We start from the raw sequence: 8,134 nt of genomic DNA on the forward strand, positions 1-8,134 counted from the left end.
TATTTTGCTTTTATTAATTATATTTAAATTTTAAAAAATTAAGTTTAAATAAAAATACAAGAATAAGTCTACAATGCATTTCTTTAAAGGAGATATACTGATGTACTCTCTACTTATTTCGACATTCAGAAGAATTTTTTAGTCTAATTTTTTCCATATTCATATACGTTATAGCTATTTAAGATATCGTATAAAATTTTGAGAAATTCGAAATAATTTACAATATAGAAAATAATATTCAAACAATCTATTTACACGCGTATAAAATAAAATAGTTACGCGTGCAACACACTGTTTAAATACAGAAAATGGTGAGATGGGCCTCTTCCACCAGATTACTTTACTTACTTTCATTCAGCGTGTTAAATTTTTCTAAATTTTTTAAAATTTTGCAGGATTTTTTAAATAACTATAATTTAATGACCATGAGAAAAAAATTTCGTATACTAAAATAGATAAAAATGTATCGTACATTTTTTTTAAGGAGTTGCATTATTGAATTTTTCAAAATATAGTACAGTATAAATTTATTTATTAACAATCATTCATAATAAAAAAAAAAGAACCAAAAAAAAATAAATTTTACATCAAAATTTATAATTATAAGTATAATGCTAAAAATTAATACAAATATATTATAAGTTATTCTTTTGCTAAATATAGTACATTTTTATGTATCCCATTAAAAATATTATTGCAAACTTATATATAATAATAACAAAAAAAAATTTATTGAAGTTAATAAAAAAAATGTACATTTTAATAACAAAAATATTAACGGACACATTAAGGTACAAAACACTACAAAAAATAACATAGTGTTATTAGTATATTTTAATATCAGTTCCCACAAATTTTAATTAAATTTTATTTAGAAAACTGTTAACTAATTATTGTATATGTGAATTAGTATGGTATTGAGCACCTTAAGGTATCACATAACAATAATAGTACAAAAAATCATTTATGAAAAAAATAGTATAAAGATCATTCATAAAAAAAAAACAAAGACAAAAAAAAAATTACTAACCATTTATTGGATGCCATATTGGTATGGCATTGAACACCTTAAGGTGACAATAGCAAGTACAAAAAGTTATTTACCAAAAAATAATATATATATATATATATAAACAAACGATAAAGACAAGTCGTTTTTATTTGTTTTATTATAACATCCATTTATATATAGATGTTATAGATTAAGTTTTATTGTAAATTCAGCAACAATAACAAGATTCCAACACTAATACATGCATTAAACTGTAACGCCCTAAAAAATTAGGCACGCTACCCAAAATACTTATAAAGTCCTAATCCCCTAACCGGGATTACTAATTAAAATAGCGCAGAATTTAAACTTTTATATTAAACAGACTGAAAATAAACTTGTAATATATTTAAAACTTTTCAAAATAGTTGGGATCCCAAAAATATTTACAAACTTATTACAAGTTCTTTCTTACTAGCCGACCTAAGCGGCAAAACAGAATACAAAAGTCAACACTGTTAGACCCATAACCCGCTTGGTCTGAAGTGGCATGAACATGTACATTCTTCGCCCTGCTCCTGAAACTCATGGCTGATCAGTTAATGCCTTACCCTTTCCTGCACAGTAGAGCACCCGTGAGCCAAGCCCAGCAAGACAGTATAAATCATAACAAATATATTATGCTCATTCACATATGTCTGTATAGCACAGACCTGATCATTATTTCATCATGCCCATTTATGTCTACATGGCGTAGACCTATGTGTTGCGCTCACACATCTAATTAAATCTACGTGACGTAGACCCACGTGTTACTCTCACACGTCTAAATACATTAAGGCCTTAGAAGCGGTTCATCTCGGTTATGAGTACCGAGTCCAACCTGATTATGCCTTGAGCACATAATCCTTAAATCTCATTTCAATTAACATGGCATGGCATTTATACACATATATCACTAGGGTAATAACCCTAGGCTATTAGACCGTTCCTATTAGGGTAATAACCCTAATCCCGGTTACTTAACATTCATGCATATCATTCTCAACATAAGCGCCACTGCGCATACTCTACGTGCTAATCACTGTCTTACCTGTTGTCCCGCAATAGTAGAGATTCCAAATCCCCGGGTGCTCCTGACCAGGTGCCGGTAATCCTAGTCACACACAATCCGGGATTTTCACAAATAGGGTTAACCCCTGATTTCACATTCATAAAATAAATTCATGGCATTTCAAATACAGATAATCATATAGAGCTTGAAAAGAGCTTTCCAACGGTATAAAGAACGTCCCAAACGGAGTCCCGAGTCAAAAGTTATGGCCAAAACAAATTTCAGCATTTCCCGATGAACTCCAACCGGAATTCCGGATGAACCAACCGGAATTCCGGTTGTACGGAAAACGAGAGAACACGAAATTTCTCAATCTTTAAACCCCCAAAACTCACTCAAATCATTCCCAAACATTCCCAAACTTTCCAGAGCATCAATATATGTCATAATAAACATATTCCACAACTTAAACCCAACAATCGCACTAAAAATCAAAAAGTGCCATTAAAGCACCAAGCTTGAGTTCCATGAACTCAAGCTTGCTTTTCACAACCAATTTCACAATTAACCCACTTACAGCAGCTAGCAAATATTATAGGGTCTAAAACACATAATTATGCATCAAAATCCAACAATAAACCCCATAATTTCAGATTGCACAATAATCACAAATCATGCTTCAACTAGCAAAACTCCAAGTTCAAGAACATGAACTTTAACCCAACACATACTTATTCAATTTCCAGCAGTAAAACAATAGATAAAAAAATTAGATTAAGCATGTAAAACATCCTTGAATTGTACTCTAAGCCCAATCAAACACAAATCAAGAGATTAACACACAAATTATCAAGATTAAACATCCATTTCCCTAAACATGCAAACCAAGATCAAACAACTTAAAGCATGCTTTTTCCACAATAATTTCAGCAAGAATTCAACCATAAATTTCACATAAACTTAGCAAGAATCTACCTCAACTCCAAGCTCAAGAATTCACAACTTCAAAGCTCCAAAACAAGCTAAGAACCAAGCTTTTCTTCAAATTCAACTTTGAAATAATAAGAGGGTTTGGGAGAGAGAGGGGGTCGGCCAAGAGTGAAAGTAAAACCAGAATTTTGCATTTCATTTCATTAAAAATCAATTTTAATCAAACATAGTAAATAGGGGTCAAATGACCAAAATGCCCTCATGGCTTATTATTCACATCTACACCCTCACAAGGGTAAATAAGTCATTTCATGCTCAATTAATTTCAAATAAATTTCAGATTATCATTCATCAAATAAAATGCCAAATTATCAATCCAATTTACATTTCGGGCCCGAACCCGGTTCGGCCCGAAATTCCCGGTTGTGACTATACCGCGCTAACCTGTCAGAACACACCTGAAAAGACAACACAGGTATACTATATAATAATATAGTTCCATTAAGCACGTAATCAAATGAATTTCATCATTTTACCCTTCTCGGGTCATAATTACCAAAATGCCCCTGGCTCACCAACGGGGTCTTTAATATATTAAAATTCATATAAATCACATATATTGAACTATATAATAATATAATTCCTCCATTATACATAATTATCTAGTTAGGGTTTTGCTAATCCATTTCTTAATTCCGGGTATTACAATTACCCCCTCCTTATAGAAATTTCGTCCCGAAATTTACCTGAACAACTCCGGATATTTCTGCTGCATATCCGTCTCGAGTTCCCAAGTTGCCTCTTCTACTTTACTGTTCCTCCACAGTACTTTCACCAGTGCCACTGTCTTGATTCTCAAGACTTTTTCTCTTCTATCAAGTATTTGCACTGGTTGTTCCTCGTATGACAAATCCGGCTGAAGTTCCAATGCTTCATAACTCAGAACATGGGACAAGTCTGAGACATATTTCCGAAGCATTGAAACATGAAACACATTATGTACAGCTGCCAGCGCTGGGGGCATAGCCAACCTGTACGCTACTTGCCCTATCCTCTCAAGGATTTCAAAAGGTCCAATGAACCTCGGGCTAAGCTTTCCTTTCTTCCCAAAGCGTTTTATGCCTTTCATCGGAGATATTCGGAGAAATACCATGTCCCCGACTGGAAAATCAATATCTCGACGCTTTGGATCGGCATAACTCTTTTGCCTACTCTGAGCCGCGAGCATTCGCGCTCTAATCTTATCAACTGCCTCACTTATTTTCTGAACAGCTTCGGGACCCAAGAACTTTCTTTCACCCACTTCATCCCAGTGAATGGGCGATCTACATTTTCTTCCATACAAAAGTTCATAAGGAGTCATCCCGATTGTTGCCTGATAGCTGTTATTATAAGAAAACTCGATCAGGGGAAGGTACTTTACCCATGATCCCTCAAAGTCAAGCACACATGCCCGTAGCATGTCCTCTAAAATCTGAATGGTCCTCTCGGATTGCCCATCCGTGTTAGGATGAAAAGCTGTGCTGAACTTTAACTGAGTTCCCATAGCTCGATGCAGACTCTCCCAGAATCTCGATGTAAACTTCGGATCTCTATCCGACACAATGGACTTTGGGACACCATGCAGACGCACAATTTCTCTAACATATAACTCAGCATACTGATCAATGGAGAAATTCGTCCGAACAGGTAAAAAGTGAGCAGACTTTGTAAACCTGTCCACTATGACCCACACAGAGTCAAATTGTCCCGTGGTTCTAGGCATACCTACCACGAAGTCCATAGCTATATCTTCCCATTTCCATTCTGGTATTTTCAGTGGTTGCAGCAACCCTGCAGGTCGCTGGTGTTCAGCTTTCACTTGCTGACATGTAAGGCACTTTGCAACATACTCAGCGATGTCATTCTTCATGCCTGGCCACCAAAACATCGCTTTCAGGTCTTGGTACATCTTTGTCGACCCTGGATGAACTGAATAAGGAGTCGTGTGAGACTCATCCATGATCTCTTTCTTGATGTTTTCATTCATAGGCACACAAACTCGACTTCCAAATCTCAACATTCCCGTTTCATCTACTGAGAAATCACTAGCCTTCCCAGCCAAAACCCTAGCTCGGGTTTTTATCAACTCTGAATCTTGCTTTTGTGCTTCTTTAATTCTCTCTAAAAGAGTGGATTGTAGGGTAATATTAGCCAATTGCCCCACAACCAACTCAATCTGAGCTCGAGTCATTTCATTTGCTAACTGTCGGGAGATTTGCTTCATAGTACTCAACTGACTCTGACCTTTTCTACTCAAAGCGTCAGCAACCACATTGGCTTTACCAGGATGATAAAGGATCTCACAATCATAATCCTTCACCAATTCTAGCCAACGTCTTTGTCTCATATTCAAGTCCTTCTGGGTGAAGAAGTATTTCAGACTTTTATGATCAGTGTATATCTCACATTTCTCGCCATAAAGGTAATGCCGCCAAATCTTTAGCGCAAATACCACTGCTGCGAGTTCTAAATCGTGAGTAGGGTACCTCTGCTCGTACTCCTTTAACTGCCGAGAAGCATAAGCTATTACCCTCCCAGCCTGCATAAGCACACAGCCGAGACCCTGTCTCGAGGCATCACAATATACCACAAACTTTTCCTTATCTGAAGGAAGAGTTAGTACAGGAGCGGTAATCAAGCGTTGCTTTAACTCTAGAAAACTTTTCTCACACCGATCAGTCCAAACAAACTTCTGGTTCTTTCGGGTCAGCTCCGTTAAGGGTACAACAATCTTTGAAAAACCCTCAACGAACCGACGATAATAACCAGCCAAACCCAGAAAACTTCTGACCTCTGTAGCTGACTTCGGTACTGGCCAATCCCGTACAGCTTCAATTTTAGCCGGATCCACCATGATCCCATCTTTATCCACTATGTGCCCCAAAAATGAGACACGAGATAACCAGAATTCACACTTTTTGAACTTAGCATAAAGCTTGTGATCCCGTAATCTTTGCAAAACCGCTCTGAGATGCAACTCATGCTCTTCTTCTGTCTCAGAGTACACCAAAATGTCATCGATAAACACAATCACAAACCTATCCAGGTAATCCTTAAACACCCGATTCATCAAATCCATGAATGCCGCCGGGGCATTAGTGAGTCCAAAAGACATCACAAGAAATTCATAGTGTCCATACCGAGTACGAAACGCAGTTTTCGGGATATCTTCCTCTCGAATTCTCAGCTGATGATAGCCTGAGCGAAGATCAATCTTGGAAAAGACTGTCTTCCCCTTCAGTTGATCAAACAGATCATCAATTCGAGGTAAAGGATACTTATTCTTAATGGTAAGCTTGTTCAACTCCCGGTAGTCAATACACATTCGCAGGGTTCCGTCTTTCTTCTTCACAAACAAAACCGGAGCACCCCAAGGTGAGTAGCTCGGTCTGATGAATCCCAGATTCAGTAACTCTTGCAATTGTATCTTCAATTCCTTCAACTCAGCTGGAGCCATTCGGTACGGTGCTTTAGACACTGGATCCACTCCCGGAGCCAATTCAATAACAAATTCAATTTCCCGAACAGGTGGCAATCCCGGCAAATCTTCTGGAAAGACATCAAGGAACTCACATACCAATCTCGTATTCTCAGGCCCTGATGTCACAGGTTGGCTAGTGTCCACTGTAGTAACTATGAACCCTAGACAACCTCTACCCATCAGGTCTTTAGCTTTCAACAGTGATATTCTCGGTATGCGTGCCCCTTGAACTTTACCCACGAACACCGCTGGGTTAGCACCGTCGGGCTCAAACACCACCATCTTCCGTTTGCAGTCAATCATCGCTCCATATTTAGACAGAAAATCCATTCCCAGGATTATGTCAAAATCAGATAATTGCAGCTCAATTAGATTGGCGGTCAACTCACAACCGTCAATCCAAAAAGACAAGGACCGAATCCACCTTGTGGATACTATCAGGTCTCCCGAGGGTAACAGGGTTCCAAACCCCGAAGCATAAATATCACATGGCTTATGTAAACTTTCTATCACTCTACTCGATACATATGAATGAGTAGCTCCCGAATCAAATAACACAGTATAAGCACAACCATTAATAGATAACTGACCTGTCACAACTGACGGACTAGCATCAGCGTCTGCCTGAGTTATAGTAAAAAGTCGCCCTGGGTTTTGAGCAACATTCTTCTTAGGCTCTTCTCTCTTGGCTTGGGGACAATCTCTGATAAAGTGGCCCACCATGCCACACTGGAAACATGCCTTGGCTCGGCACTCACCAGGATGATGCTTCTTGCATTTAGGACATTCTGGATATGATCGGAATGAGGACCCACGACCCTGACGGCCACCTCTGTTTCCCCGAAACTTTCTATTTCCCCCTGAAGCTCCGGAAGCCTCAGCCTTCCGTTTGTGCTCAGGGTTGCCACTGTCGGTCCCCTTACTGACATTACCACCAGCAGGAGGGTTTGATGCCATGGCGGCATCCTTTGCAGCCTGCTCCTTCATTACTTGCTGCTCGGCCTCCTCAGCAATTAAGGCCAAGTCTACCACTCTCTTATACAGAGTGTCATGTGATGTGGTAATCTTCAAGTCCCGACTAATTGTAGCATTTAGTCCTCGAACATATTTCTGCTTTCTGGTGAAATCTGTAGGCACCGCATCACCAAAGCAAATTTAGATAACCGATCGAATTCCAGAGTATATTCGGCCACAGACATTTTCCCCTGAGTCAACTTCACAAAATCTTCTTGGTGTGAAGTCCTCACTGCAACGTTATAAAACTTTTCTTCAAAAAGTTTCTTGAACTCTTCCCATGTCATGACACTGACATCTCGAGTCTGATTCACTATATCCCACCATACGCGGGCATGATCTTGAAACATAAAGGCCGCACAATTCACCCTCTCAGTTCCCGTCACCCCCATATTATCGAGGATACGGGTAACAGTGCTCATCCATTGATCGGCCTTAATAATATCAATGCCTCCCAGAAAAGTCGGAGGTTGCAGCTTCACAAACCGCTCGAACACAGAGTCCCGGTGCGGCATAATATACCCTTGGTTACCCACCACTGGCACAGGAGCTGGTGGTAACCCTTGATTCACTGGGGCAGCTTGTTGCCTTAAACGTTGCAACTCTTCCTCTTGACGAAGTA

Source organism: Cannabis sativa, chromosome X (assembly GCF_029168945.1).
Source record: "Cannabis sativa cultivar Pink pepper isolate KNU-18-1 chromosome X, ASM2916894v1, whole genome shotgun sequence".
Classification (NCBI taxonomy): Eukaryota; Viridiplantae; Streptophyta; class Magnoliopsida; order Rosales; family Cannabaceae; genus Cannabis; species Cannabis sativa.